General features: G+C 48.3%; 1 long non-coding RNA gene across 1 annotated transcript; it reads right to left on the bottom strand.

Moving 5' to 3' along the window:
• Positions 1–1,830: 1,830 nt before the first annotated feature.
• Positions 1,831–15,113, bottom strand: LOC149750774 (uncharacterized). The gene is made up of 2 exons (XR_016387618.1): positions 13,007–15,113; positions 1,831–2,358 (listed from the first exon to the last, which is right to left on the bottom strand). It is a non-coding gene; the product is annotated as an uncharacterized LOC149750774 (long non-coding RNA).
• Positions 15,114–15,559: the final 446 nt, after the last annotated feature.

Genomic DNA, 15,559 nt, shown 5'->3' with positions numbered 1-15,559 from the left:
GGCTGCCCTAAACAAAGCAGAATCTTTTCTGGGTAACTATGGGGCAACAGTGTAAACCTAAATTCAGACATATAAAGGTAAGCCATCTCTTCTTCTTGACATACAGCTGAGCTGGCTGAGGGCCAGGGCCCCAAGTCAGTTGTTCCTCATTACTACCCTCCTGCTGGGGCCCAGGCTTCCAGCCTCCCTGTTCATTTTTCTGATACATGTCCTGAGAAGCTGGAATGAACTTTCATCTCATTCTTAATAGTCACACCTCTCCCTGTGAAGCTTTTAACATAATCTCATTTTCTTCCAATCACCGTGCTATGTCATGACACAGGGAGACCTTCAGGTGTGACTGGAGTGGGTAGGAATCTCTGCCCAAACACACAAGAGCCCCAGAGAGTTCTTCTAATAGAGCAGAGCCTCCAAGGCCCCAGAGACGTGGCTCTGAGACCTCTCCCACCTCTTCTCTCATCATCTCCCTTTCTTCCTCCCCCCTCCCCCTTTCTCCCCCTCCCCCTTCCTCCCCCTCAGCATCACGCTCTAGACACCCTAAGCTGGAAGTCCCCAAACAGACCTGCTGTTTCCCACCTCTGTTCCTTTGTACGTGCTGTGCCTGCCACCTTGAACAGAGGCCACCACCTGCTTGTCCTCGAAGAGCTCTTATCCCTCTGCCCAAGCCTCACCTTCCCAACCTCCTCAGACAGATCTGTTTCCTTCCTTTGCAAATCCAGTGTCCTTACCTCAACCCTGGCACCTATGACATTGTATTTCTGAATTCAGCCCTTATAACATTGTATTTCCATCTTCTTTTTTGAATCTTTTTCGGGGGAAACAAAGTTAGAGTTTAGATAAATACACTTACGATTGTTTATTTACCTGTTCATCCCATGACCTGTGTCTTATTTATCTTTATTTCCCCAGCAAACAGGGTACACATTGATGCTTCAGTACATACTTGTTAATAAATGTGTCCTTTATAGAGTTGCTCTCTCTTTACTCTAACAGCTGGGTTGTCTGTTGTAACCTCAACCTCCTGCTGTTAGGGTCTCTCTACCCTCCCACTGCCTCTACTTCTAATCTGCTGGGAACTTGTTAGACTGTGTACAAAGCATGAGGAAATGGGTACTAAGGGACTCTCTCAGGAGTAAACTAACCAACTTCTGTCATGGACTTAACGTCATTGTGCTTTAAGTGATGGCTGTCCTGGTGTAGTTGTGCCTTCTGAGATCCGGGTGGGTGAGGTCACTGGATGGGAAAACTCCTCCAGTGAGTTGTCATAGTAACCATGACTTTCAATTTCATGCAAGAGAGTCCCCGAGAGGAAAACACACCAAGGGGTGGGGGAGGAGTGGTAGGAATCCATCAAAAGCCTCCTAACACTGTCCTCTCATACCCTTTTCTTTTCTTCTTGCTGGTTTACACGCTCAAGGTAGATGCCATTATGTGTGGGCATCTGAGTAGAAGCCGCTTAAAATAGCCACCCGACTATTTCAGGGAGCAGCTGAATATGCATGAGGCTATTTTAGAAAAGATGTCCCTAGCCCAGCCAATCCAAACCCCATCCTTTCCCTTGGAAATGCCAAGAGAAGCTGAATGGGACCTTTCTTAGTCTCTCCCACTGGGGTGGGGGGTTTTTCAGAAGCCACAGAAACAGCACCCTGCGTAACGTTGGTCTCGCAGCCCTGTCAGCTCCACCACCCGATCCTGTGGTCGCAGAGGCTCCAGGGCAGACAGAGCAGCCCTCCAGAGTCCTCCAGAGCCTCGGCAGCCTTCAACAGCAACTGTGCTACAGTCCCATTGGCCTATGTTTGGGGGGGGTGGGCGGGCTCAGAATCTTAGGTATTTCCACTTGTTTGTTTATTTATTCATTTAACACTTACTGATAGATGAAATGAGACAAGTTCATTCGAGGGGGTAGATGGACAGGTGAGTAGAGACAATGGCTCCAAAATAGAGCGGTGATCAGGGGAAGGAGCCCTCGCTTCTTCCTGATGTTGAGAAAGAAGATGACTTTTAAATTTATTTATTTATTTATTTATGTTTCCTGTGTTGGGTCTCCGTTTCTGTGCGAGGGCTTTCTCCAGTTGCAGCGAGCGGGGGCCACTCTTCGTTGCGGTGCGCGGGCTTCTCACTGTCGCGGCCTCTCTTGTTACGGAGCACAGGCTCCAGACGCGCAGGCTCAGTAGTTGTGGCTCACGGGCCTAGCTGCTCCGCGGCATGTGGGATCTTCCCAGACCAGGGCTCGAACCCATGTCCCCTGCATTGGCAGGCAGACTCTCAACCACTGTGCCACCAGGGAAGCCCCAAGAAGATGACTTTTGAGCTCCTTCAGAGAGGGGGATGGTTGCATGTGGCTGTGAGTGGGATGCCCTGGTGGGAGAGAGGGTGTGCCTGTAAGAAGGTGAGAAAGGAAGGGGAGCCAGACTCGGGGGACCTGGAGTACTGAGCTAAAGCATGCCACCTTCTCTGAGCCCTCAGGCTGGGCCGGGAAGCACCCCACCGCCCTGCCACGAGCCGACAGTGCTGGTGCATCCTTGTTGCTGCCCTCATTCCAGACTGCAAGTCTCTTGGTCAGATTTTCCTGGGCATCTCTGCGACCCAGAGCCAGGCTAGGCACTGAGCATGCGCTCACAGAATTTTGGTTGAAAGCATGGATTCTGGAGCCAGACTGCCTGGGTTCTGATCTGAACTCTGCTTCTCACTAGCTCTGACCTTGGGCAAGTTATCTGACCTCTCTTTGCCTTAGCTTTCTCACCTTAAAATGAGGGTAATATAATAATAGTACCTATCTCTTTTGGTGAGGAGTACATGAATTAATATACATAAAGGGCTTAGAAATCTGTGGGGTGCATAGTAAGCATTATCTAAAATTATTAGCTGTTTTTATTATTCTACTGAGTTTGGCTTTTATCTTGACAATGGAAAGACATCAGTGACAAGTTTTTCTTCCCAAAATGAAAAGAACTTTACTGCTTTGCCTGATTTTACTTACACATGCCCACCATAAAAAAGTTAAAGCATTTTAAGTTCAAGGAAGCAAGAGGGGAAAATTACCTTTCACGCTGACCGTCAGATAACCATCATTAACATGACCATCTTTTTTTAGATAGAGTTGATTGTCATTATTCAAGGTTTCTGCATCTGTAAATTCACCTACTCACTAGTTGGTTTGCAATCCTGAAATCAATGCTCATGGCGCTTTTGTGGTCATTTGCAGACACGTGCAGAGCAAAAGATTTGAGTCTCCCCACAAGTGGCTTAATATCATCAAAACAAACAACCCAATCAAAAAATGGGTGGAGACCTAAATAGACGTTTCTCCAAAGAAATCATACAGGTGGCCAAGAGGCACATGAAAAGATGTTCAACATTGCTAATTATTAGAGAAATGCAAATCAAAACCACAATGAGATACCACCTCACACCAGTCAGAATGGCTATCGTGAAAAAATCCACGAACAACAAATGTTGGAGAGGGTGTGGAGAGAAGGGAGCCCTCCTACACTGTTGATGGGAATGTAAATTGGTGCAGCCACTATGGAGAACAGTAGGGAGGTTCCTTAAGAAACTAAAAATAGAGCTACCACAGGATCCTGCAATCCCACTCCTGGGCATATACATGGAGAAAAACATGGTCCAAAAGGATACGTGCACCCCAATGTTCATTGCAGTGCTGTTTACAATAGCCAAGACGTGGAAGCCACCTAAATGTCCATCGACACTGCCTTCTTGTTTCAGCTCCCCTATGTCAACAAGTGTCCTTTTTACAGTCTATTTAGTGTCATGATGTTTGCATTTTTGTGCTTTTTGTCAGTGATTTCACTATGATGTGCCTTACAGAGACAACACATGTGTTAGATACGCTTCATTCAGGCAAGACTTACAGGGCTATTGGCCATGAGTGCAATGTTAATGAATCAACAGTATATATTAAATAAGGTGTTTTGATAGAAACACACATACAACAAGGTTACGTACTGACAGGTTGACAAGAAAGTTGTGACCAGAGGCTCGCAGGCACCAATGCTGTATTTCTCCTAGGAACAATGGTTCATTGCTCACAAAATAAATTCAGTGTTTGTGGAACTTTATAGAACTTAACTACTGTTAATAACAAGAATGAACAGTACTTTTCTAGATACACAGATGTATACCATTTAGAACATACCTTCCACATTCTTTTGACACCTTTTAAAAAATATTCATACACTATTATGTGAAAAACACCTTTCCAGACCCATAAACACAGGTCTCTAGATGGCTGCATCTCCATGAGCATTCTTTTACTTATTAACCTACTGATGGACAATTTGGTTGTTTCCGATTATTCACTATTATAAACAACATTAAGATAAACAGCCGTATTGCTAATAATAAAATAGCCACATTCATTCAGTACTTACTATGGGCCCAGCCCTCTGCTAAGAGTTTTGTAAGTATTATCTCACTGAATTTTATTTATAAACAAGTATACAGATAAATTTACGTTTATATAAATCATATTTATGAATTTTGTAAGTATCATCTCATTGAATACTATCTCACAACGAGCCTATGAAAGTGGTGTTATTATTATGCCCCCTTTACAGTTGAGGGCACTGATGCTTAGAGATGTTAAGTAACTCTTCCAGGGTCACATGGCATAAAACCAGGTCTCTCTGACCTCTGATGCCTCACTCTTAACCACTGTGCTCTGTTGCCTTCTTATACATACAATTCCAGGCACTTTTTGATTGTTTCCTTAGGATACCTATTTAGAAGCGGACTGCTGAGTTGAAGGGTATGCCCGTTTGAAAATGTTGGTACATACTGTTAAACCTCCCCTCCAGAAAATGTATCAATTCACAATCCACTAACAGTGCTCCAGTGTCCCTGTGTCCCATTCCTCATCTCCCCAGGTTTTCTCATGCTTTGAAATAGGCACCCGGACTTCCCTGGTGGCGCAGTGGTTAAGAATCTGCCTGTCAATAAAGGTGACACAGGTTGGAGCCCTGGTCCTGGAAGATCCCACATGCCGTGGAGCAACTAAGCCTGTGCGCCACAACTACTGAGCCTGTGCTCTAGAGCCCACGAGCTACAACTACTGAGCCTGCGTGCCACAGCTACTGAAGCCGTGCACCTAGAGCCCGTACTCTGCAACAAGGGAAACCACCGCAATGAGAAGCCCGCACACCACAACGAAGAGTAGCCCCTGCTCACTGTAACTAGAGAAAGCCCACACGCAGCAACGAAGACCCAACGTAGCCAAAAATAAACAAATTAATTAAAAAATAAAGATAAATTTAAAAAAATTATAAAAAAAGAAATAGGCACCCAAACATACAACTTGATTCTTTAATGTACATCCTTTGACTACTGGTGACTACCCTTCATACGCTTAATATGCCCTGCATTTTGTCTTTTGCAAATTGAAATACTTTTCTTAGCTTGTTATAATCTTTTAACCTTGATCATTGTGTTTTTTGCCCATGGGGTCTTTAATTATTTTCTTTCATGATTTCTGGATTTAGTTTTCTACTTAAGGAGGCATTCTCCATCCCAATATGACATAAATGTTCCCTCATTGTTTTTCTTCTAGTACTTTTCTGGTTTCATGCTTTTTCTTCACCTAGGAAATATTTTGATGTGAGGACTGAATTATGGATCTAGTTTCATTCTTTTTTTTCCATCTACAAATAGCTAACTGGTTGTCTTTATGGCATGTCAGGAATCATCAGTCTTTTTGTCTCTAATTCTAAACACCACGCTCACTTACACCTGCTTCTGGGTGCTCTGTTCAGGTCCACTGAGCTACACTTTACCAACACTGAATTTTTCTAGGCCATTCATCCATGTTTATTTTTCCAGATGTACTTTATAATCATTTTATTACAAAATTTTGTTGAGATTTTAATTGGGATTTCATTTAACTTATACACTAATCCACAATGGCTTCCTAAGTTTATTCTTGGAATTTTACGCTTCTGTTTTTTGGAGACTGGGGTCTTTTCCCTCTGTGCTTCCTAACTGGCTCATTTTGGTGCCACCTTCTTCATGGACCCTTTCCCAAACAACCCTTCAGGAAACGATCACTCCCTACCCCAACACTGTGCCTTTCCCATGTCATTCCTACATTTTTACCCTGAATGACAATTATTAGTGAGACGGTGGGCTCTTGGAAGGCAGGGGCCCTGCATGGCCTGTTTGTGCATCTCTTGCCACATCTGGCAGGTGGTCAAGGCCATGGAGACATTTGTAGAACGAATGAATAAATGAACGAAAATATGAACGAAAGACATCTTCCTAGAAAGCTGAAAGTGAAGTGAAACAACCGTCATAAAAGTCTACTTTTCCACGGGCTTTCATTAGGAAACAAAATGTTTGTCTTTGGCTAAATCCCTGAGACCACGTCAGAATCAGAGAAGTGGTAGCTGCTAGATTGCTGTGCCATGTACAACCTGCCCCAGCACCTCTCCCCAGAGACCTCCATCCTCACCGAGCAGCCTTGGCACTTCTCAGGGAGGCTCTCGAGGCCTTGAGAACCCTCCAGAAGAAGGAGCACAGGCATTCACTGTGTGTCTGCTGCTCTGCTAGGCTTTTTGAAAAGCACTTTCCTGCAAGATACAAAAACCCTGAAAGGCTGGTATCACTAGTCCCATTTTGCAGATGGGGAAACTGAGGCTCAGAGAGATGGAGCCCTGAGCTAGTAACTGACAGGACTGGCAGAAGCTGAGGCTGTGGGACTCTGAAGGCCTTGCCTCTCTCACAGTAATGTCCAGAGCCCAGAGTCTGGGAGGCTGAGGGGCTATGCCCAGAGAGGAGCCCCACACGGAGTCGGAGAGAGAGGGTCCTGCCCTCACTGAGCCAAGATAGTCCCTAGAGAACTTTTCTCCCCCCAGAGCAGCTGTGATGCCTATGGATTGTTCCTGAAGAGCATCGGACTTGGGTCAAAGAGCCACTGTCCGGGCTGCGGATGTATTACACAGGCTGTATTGTCACCAAGGGACTGCGGAGGGGAGGGGGTGGAGGTGGAAGGTTTGCCATGGGGTAAGGGGTTGGTCTCCAGCACACATCTGGGGACGCCCTTCCGTTTTCCTCCTCCCAGCCTGCCCAGGGCTGGTGTTTCTTGACTTGGCCCTGCAGGCCCCTCCTGGGAGTCCGGCCAAGCATCCACTTCCTTATGGGGCTGGCAGCTGCCGGGCAGGCCTCGGCTTTCTTCTAAGCATAGATCAAAGCTCCAGTTTCTCATGAAGGACCGTGGGTTGGGGACCAATACATTTACTGGTCTTGGCTCCATGTCTGGCCGCGGGTGGGCCCCAGGGACATGGAGATGAGTAACCCCCTGGTTTCTTGCCTCATGGCTCTATTCTGCTCAGGGGGCAGATCGTAAGGAAGGTTTCCAGCCCCACCTTGGTGCCACGGTAGAGCTATCTAAGTGCTGGGGGAGCCCAGACTGGGAGAGAGTGGGGAAGGGGTTGAGCAGGTAGCAAGCTGTGAAGATTGGATGTCAGGCTAAGGCACGTGGACTTCACTCTGTGGACAAAGGGAGCCATCACACATTTTGAAGCGAGAATCTCCCACGATCAGATTTGTGCTTTAGAGACAGACCAACCAGGTATATTTATTTTCAATAAACACGTATGACTTTTAAGGTGAAAATTAAAGTATCTCCATTTTGCAAAAACAATACCAAACCTAAGGAAACACAGAGCAGACGCATATGAACCTGGTTGAACCCCTTACCTGTACGATGCCAGTGAATGGAAAGCGCCCTGGACTTGGGGTGAGAGACCCACGTTCATGTTCAAGTCCCTGCCACTGACTTGCTGGGTGACCTTGAACAAATTGCTTCCCCATCTCGACCTCAGTTCCCTTGCCTGTAAAATGGGAATTCTGTCACCCAATACACAGGGCTGTCATCAGGACAAAACCGGATGTCAAAGAACATTGTACGTTTGTACAAACTTGACAAAGGTAAAGCATTAAGGTGAGGCTCTGGAAGGCTCTCTATACACACCCAGGGACATTTCAGACACCCAGCTGCCCTGCTGCAAACTCACCACCCAGCAATTTCTTGGGAAGTCTCTCTCAGCTGTTCCAGCTCAAATTCAAGCCTGTCCTGTAAAAACACGGCCCCATCCAGAGAAGCAATCGCCCATGTGTTTGGTGGGCCACCTGCCCGCCAGGTCCAGCCTGCTGGGCTGGGAACATCAACACTGGCCCCTTCCTGGTGAGAGAAGGAACAGGGAGCCGGCTTGTTCTCTGAGAGCAGAGGACTGGCCGGTGATGGGGAACATTTTAAGGTGGGACGGTTCTTCCTGCACTGTTGGCAGCTGTCTACATAAGCTGTCCATTGTGTGCAGCCCCCAAGGCCAGCGGGCCTGAGAGGCTAGGCTAAAATTAGTGTAAAATGTGCACCCGCCAGAGACACAGAACATCCGAAGGTCAGATGCCTGCAGCCGGCCGCCCAGGCAGGAGCAGGGAAGCGGGCACAGAACAGCTGGGGTAGCAGCTGCCTCTGGTTCCTCTCGGGCGTGGGGACGACAGCCCTGCCCAGAGACCTGGCTCCATAGCTCAGCTTGAGTGCAAAAATAGGATGCAGAGTACAATCCCAAATATGTTTTTGAAAAATCTGTGTATGTGCATAGGAAAAAAGGTGGGAGAGGAATTCCCTATCTAAGAGGCAGTGTCAAATGTGGAATAGCGGCTGAAACTTTTTCTTTTTCTGTACTTTCCAAAATGTTCTCAGTAAATATGTATTACTTTTTCAAGCAGAAGAAAACACAATAAAGATGCTGTCAATTATATGTCTATATTAAATATAATTTAGTATACATTTTAAATTTATAAAAGTGATTACATTGTATATACTTACAGTCATATAGCACATATGTATGTGTAAATGTGTCTGTATATCTAGTCCTCCAGTGTGGACAGCTTTGAATCCTAGAATGTCAAGCTGGAAAGATCAACATTCTCCAAGTCTTCCTTTTATGGAGGAAACTGAGGCCCCAGAAGCAAAGCAGGAAGCCGAGAAACTACGTTTCACTGAGCCTCGATCTGAATGGGAGTTTCCCCAAACCTTGCTCACTTTAATTCTGTTGTTTTTATTCCCACTTTATGGAGATGGAAACTGAGGCACAGAATCGCTTTACCCAACAGCACCCAGCTAGGAAGCCACAGAGCTAAGTCCCAGCTCTAGTTTCCCATGCATAGCCCACAGAGCTGGAAGGAAGGGAGGAAGGATCTTTGAAAAACACCGGCTCCCTGAAGCCTCAAACATCCAGAAAGCCATCCCGTACAGGAGCACGTTTTAAACTGTCTTTCCTAAGCCCCTCTTGGGTGGTGCAGGCCTCCCCTGCCTCCCCTGCCTCTGGGAGCCTTTGAAGGAATGGGTGACAGAGAGGTGTGGGGACACAAAGGTCAAGGCATCCTCCCTTTCTCGATGTGGGACAGGTTGGGTGGGGAAGGCTTGCAGGGGAAGGCGGGCAGGTGCCAGGTCTTTGGAACAGGAAGGGTTGGCCAGGAAAGCTCCCTTTCAAACTCTGCCTTCCTTATCTGGTCCCCTCCAGCCTTCCAGTGCTCCAGACCTGGCAGAGCCTCGAAGCAACTCCACGTGCTGGTACCTGAGGCCTTTGCTTCAGCTGTAACCTCTGTCTGCAGTGCCTGTCCCTGTGCCCATTTTCTGTCCCTGCTCTTTCAGGGATCAACGTATCCATGCATCTGTGCATTCTAGTTAGTGAACGCATTTTTACTGAGTGCCTACTATGTGCTAGAGCAAGACAGACATGGTCCCAATCCTGTTGGTGCCTCTAGTTCTTAGAGAGTGCTTAGTGTTTAGGCTATGCCAGGTCCTTCAAGAGTGGGCTCTGAGGCCAGACTGCCTAGGTTTGGCCTGGCTAGGCCACTCCCCAGCTGTGTGTGCCTTGGACAGTTACTCAGCCTCTCTGTGCATCATTTTCCTCACCTGTAAAAAAGGATGATAGCAACACTTGCCTCATAGCATTGTTGTGTAGGTGAAACGTAAATCCATATAAAACTCTTAGAGCAGTGCCTGGCACATAGTAAGTGCTCAATAATCATTAGTTATTATAAGTATTCTTATTCTTATTATCATCTGGCTCAGATTCCCTCCTTATGACGGCCCCCTGCTCCTGCCTTCTGACTGCCCCTCCTCTATGGCCCCTTAGCACTTTGAATGCCCTCCCCACCCCGTTAGAGCATCTGTAGATATGTGATATGGGCCTTTAAGGTCTGTCCACCTGTTTCTCTGTACTTGGGGCAGGATCCATGTTTATTCGTCTCTATCCCAGGCCCCAGCACAAACACAGCAATAACGTTTCCCTGACTAATTATGAGTTTGTGGATAACACGTGCCCTCAACTCAAAGCAAGAAAAGCATCAGAAGCTCCTTGCTGCCTGGGCACTAGAAGTTGCACATCTGGCCATATCTCAGAGCTCACTGATGTTCCTCTTAAACTGTGAAGCCTGGCCTGGATCTGACCCTCCTGAGCTGACGAGGGGGCAGGTGCAGGCTTCCTTGGATGCTTCTCTGTGATGGAGAGCTCTGCAGAGCAGGTCATCGTAAACACTAACACAGGTGCCCCACCAAGCAGGAGGTTTCCCACGGTGATGCCTGCGTACCTGCTGGCCCCTTTGCCTGCAATGCCCTCGCTGCCTTCCACGGTTCTCCTGATCTGACGAATCCCTACTGATCCTTCCACGCTCCCTCTTCCACAGCTCTGTTCCTTTCTTACAGTGTGTTGCTATTTGTTTACACATCCCTTCTGCAGAAGGGACCATCTTATTCCTGTCGGGGTCCCCAGTGTCTGCCAGTGCCTGGAAAGAGGAGGTGTCAGGAAAGTTCTGCTGAATGAACTTTTCAAAGGAAAATTAAGTCCATGGGCCTGCCTGCCTGTTAAAGCACAGGTACGAACTGTTCATGCCACCCTTGAACCAAAAAACCCACAGGCCTTTCCAGGCCACCTGCTCCATCACTGGGACATGAGCTGGTAGAGCAGCACAGAGTATAAGTTCCCCATGTGACGGGCACCGAGCTGGCCTTTCACACGAGCTCTGGCATCTGATTCTGGAACCACCCGAGGAGGTGGGTGTTTAGGAGATGAAGGCCCTGAGGCACAGGCGGTTACACTGCTCCCCAGGGGAGTGACAGGGCAGGGCCGGAGCCCAGCGCTCTCGGGTCCCAGAGCCTACTCTTTCTTCTGTCCCAGGAGAGACAACAGATGTGAAGGCGTTCTGAGTTCTGCCAAGAGAGGAAACTGTAAAACTACGCGACTGTGGAGTGTTACCCACCACACAGAAAACAACTCTAGCGGGGGAGCCTCCTCGTTGTGTAGTGGAGAGGACGGGAGAAGGCTGAGAAGGGCCTCGGTAACAACGCTGCATCCTTACATGGTGCTGTCCTGGGGGAGGCGGCCCACCGTTCTTCAGGGGCGGTGGAGGAGGGGAGCTGCGTGCGGCGGGAAGAGGGGTTCTAATGGCCAGGCCAGCAGCCCTCCACTGGAGAGGCCCCCGGCACAGGACGGGGACCCCAGCGTCCCTGTGGCTGCTCTTCATCGGGAGACCTGAAGGGCCCCGGTGGGGCACAGACCCTTCAGTGAGGGGCATCCTGTCCTGGGCCTCCCATGACCAATGTTCAGTAGGTTCTGACACGAGCCCCTCCTCTTTGCTCTCAGCCTCTCCCCGGGCCCCAGAGGCCTCTCTTGGCACCACGGAGCTGACCATCTCCTTTCCTTCCTTGATTATAAAGGGCCTACCCCGAGCTCCTTGGCCCGGCATTCAAAGGCCCACCCACTTCTCCCAGCCTCACTTCTCCTCACTCCTCCTTTGGGCCTACACCCCAGCCACTCCCCCTTTGTACGTGCTGTCTCCTCAGCCTAGAATGCCCTTCTTCCTTTTTTTTTTTTTTTTTTTAACCTGGTGAACTTCTATTCATCCTTCAAAGCCCAGTTCAAGTGTCATCTTCAAATGGTCTTCCCTGAACCACCCCACAACCAAACCCAGACAGAATGGACCCCTCCTGCCTTCACAGGTTTCCTGTACTGTGGCTATTTGCACATCATCTCCTCCTTCGGATGGGAAGCCTTTTCAGGGCAAGGATGTGCTTTATTCCTCTCTAGGCCTCAGTGCCCTCCTGGTCTCATCTCCTGGGCAGCTCTCCCAGCCTGCCCTGAAGATCTGCCCGTGAGCTTTGGCCCTGCACTCACCCCCACACGAACGAAGGCCTCACCGTTACGGTAACCTAGCCTCCCACCTTGTGTTGCCCGTCACCCAGCTTGATCTTCACACCCACAGTCTGCTGCAGGACTGCCCATGCTCTCAGCATGTGGGCAGCCTTTGCCCTTCCCATCTGGGCACCAGAGCCTACAGGGACCGTGGTGTGCTGTCCAGCCATGACAGGGCAGGTGCAGGGCTGGTGACTGTCCATGCTTGAGTTCGACTTCAAGCACAGTTTGCTGGAAGGGACACAGGTCCTGGGCTCAAATGCATACATGCACACGCATGGCACACGCAAAGCCCAGCCCAGGCTCTCCATGGAGGTCCATGGAGCAATCAAACAGGAGACGAGCCCTAGGGAAGTGGCAGACAGCTGCTGTCCCCACCATCCCTCCTCCCAGCCCATGGCCTTGGCCAGAGGCTAGAAGAGCTGGCTCTGAGTCCAGTTCACTGAGTCCTATTCCCTCACTTTCACATAGGGAAACAAAACCCAGAAAGGCAGGTTCTTGCCTGAGAGTTTCCTGAGCAGTAAAGGCTGACACGGTGTCAGAACCAGTTCCCTGGCTTCTGTCCCAGGACACATTCCTAGCGCCATATACTGCCATTGGTAGAAATGGCAGCTGCAGGACTCTGGACATCTGGCAGCTTTGTCCTGAAGTCCTGGTAGAGTGTGAGGCTCCATTCTCCTGCCAAGACTGGAGTCAGCCCCAGCTACCTCTTGGCCACAAACGTGCCCGTGGTCTCAGGGCTGTGCTGAAACTGCTCCATGCCCCGTGGTGTGAGGGAGCAATGGGGGGCTTACCTGCCAAGAGCCAGCCGTGGTCTCATGGTCGAGATATGACAGAGGTTTTTAAGAGCTCGCAGGGCTGTGTTGGAAGGAGGCCTGTGGGAAGTAGAGAATGTGAGAATATTATACCATTGCCATCTGTCAGCTTGCACTTGAGTTTGAAAAATGCATCCCCAAATAAGGAGCACAGCCTTGCTGAGAGGAGTCTCACAGCCAAGCTCCAGCCACCACCCCATCTCCAACAGGGTCATCACAGAGTCAAGATCAGACACCCCTGGGGATGCCACTGTAGCCTAACCACCCACTCACAGAGCTGGAAGTCTGGAGTCAACGGCCCCTGTTGAACCCCCTGTGTTCTATTTCTGCTCTCTGGCTGAAAACCTCTCACTTTCAAGCACTCCTTGGGGAAAACATCCCCTCACAGGCTCCCTGAGCACCATTCGTCGTAATTCACTCATTTTTTTCTTCCGTTATCCATTCATTCATGCCAGCATTCCATAGCCACTTGGGAAATCTCTTAGATGCTGGTGTTAGGTCTCATAGAGACAGCCATGGAAAGGGACAGCTCAGGTCTGGTAAGTCACTTGTAGACCCAGGACCAATGCCACAGCTCGCAATCCCCAGCCTGGTGGGTTTCCTCTCTCCTCTGAGTGACCTCTGTGCCAGACACTGGGCAAAGCACTTCACACGACATGCAGTACTGCAGGACGCTTCCCACCATTTTTAGCATGAGGACCCCTTTTTGTGTGAAAATATTTCTCAAAACTCCTCCGAACTGTACACTTAGTATATTTTCATTGAAAAAAAAAATAAAGAACAATACAAAAGCCACATGAACATAATGCTTTACAATTAACTTGTATTTTAATGATCACAGCACCGCTATATCTATTTAAATAACGGTTACACATACTCACTCGAGACATGTTATTTCTGTCTTCTGGGTTTAAGGCTTTGACCCCTCGGGGATCCATTCATTCAATATTTGCTCAGTAGGTATTTATGGAGCATCTCCGGGATGCCCGGCCCCATGGCCCACGGGTTAGGGACCCTGGTATGGGAAAGAGCCATGGCTCTGCCGTGAGGCATGCTCAAGCTCCAGTCCAGCGCTGGCTGGATGCGTGCCCTTGGCAGGCCACTCAGCCTGTCTCTAGCTCAGAGTCCTCATGGGTAAAATGGAGATGATGACCTTGACATTGGAAAGTCATTATGAGGATGAAATGAGATAGTAGGAAGCACCCAGGTCAGGGCCTAGCATGAAAGAAAAGCTCAACAAACGGGCACTAGAGGGTTATCGTCATCATCGCCATCCTCTTCAACACCATCACTGCCATTATCACCACGACCGCCACTACCACTCCCATCATGAATATCTTCATCATTACCGTCAACAGACTGTCAGCATCACCATTGTCATCACCACCATCATCCTGCTCCCCTTCCCTTTCTGAATGCCAAGAGGCCTGTCCCTGCCCCTCTAGTAGGATACGCTGTAGTTTCCACCTTATAATAGAGTTATTTGTATGCACATACTCTTTGTCAAATTCATGCCCAGCTCTATAATTTCAGAGTTGTGTGAAATTGGGTAAGTTACTTAACCTGTCTAAATCTGGTTCCTCATGCAAAATGGGACAAAAGTTTTAGTAACTCATGGAATTGTTGCAATGATTAAATGAAATAATGCATATAAAAACTCAACACAATATCTGGGATGTGGTAAATGCTGGCCATCGTTATTATCATTATTATTATTATTATTATTACTTCTCCTCCTAGCCTCTGAGCCCCTGAGAGCAGAGACCATTCAAAATTCATCTCAGTGTCCCCACAGAGTCTAGCACAAGGCCTTTCTCCCAACAGACATTAATGAATGTTTGCCTAAGCAGTCTTGGAGCCTCACACAAAGTTAGATGCAAAATAACTCAAGGGACGGGAGCATGGGACATGGCCAAGGAGAGAGCCCTGATGAGACTCTGAAAACTTCCAACAGACTTCCCGAACAGAGCCATTTGTTACCCAGGGAGCCAATCTGCAGGCCTGCTAGGACCATTCATTCATTCATTCATTCATCAAGCTGACCAAAATTTCACTTTGGTTCAATAACAAATCCTTGCCCAGTGCCTGTTTTTTTCTATTTGAAATCTTCTTTCCATCTGCCACACCAGTTGGTCTTCACAAAAATGCCTGGAGGCAGTTAGAACAGGTACTGACAATCCATTTTGCAAATAAAGAAATGGAGGCTGAGAGGCGAGGAGACTTGCCAAAGGGCACATGGCAGTCAAGGCCATGGTGGAAAATAGACCAGGGTCCCATTCATGACCTTGACTCTTTCCCACTGTCCCCATGATGTCAAGCACTTTATAAATTCAGGATGATTCATTCTCACTGCCCAGTTTGCTTCTTAGCAAACAAAACTGAATTAAGCTAGTTTGGTCCTATTTGAACATGCCTGTTGGAAAGGAAAGACTAGAAGTTCTGTGAGTCAGGGACTATGTGAGCCACAACAGTGCAGGGGCAATTAAATGTATGGATGCAGACCCCAGGCTGCCTGGGTTCAAATCCTGACTC

The sequence above is a fragment of the Delphinapterus leucas genome, chromosome 1 (assembly GCF_059928025.1).
Source record: "Delphinapterus leucas isolate spDelLeu-1000000601 "Yukka" chromosome 1, BTC_Dleu_Yukka2, whole genome shotgun sequence".
NCBI lineage: Eukaryota > Metazoa > Chordata > Mammalia > Artiodactyla > Monodontidae > Delphinapterus > Delphinapterus leucas.
Note: the sequence above shows the minus strand (reverse complement) of the source record. Positions and strands in the feature narration are given on the sequence as shown.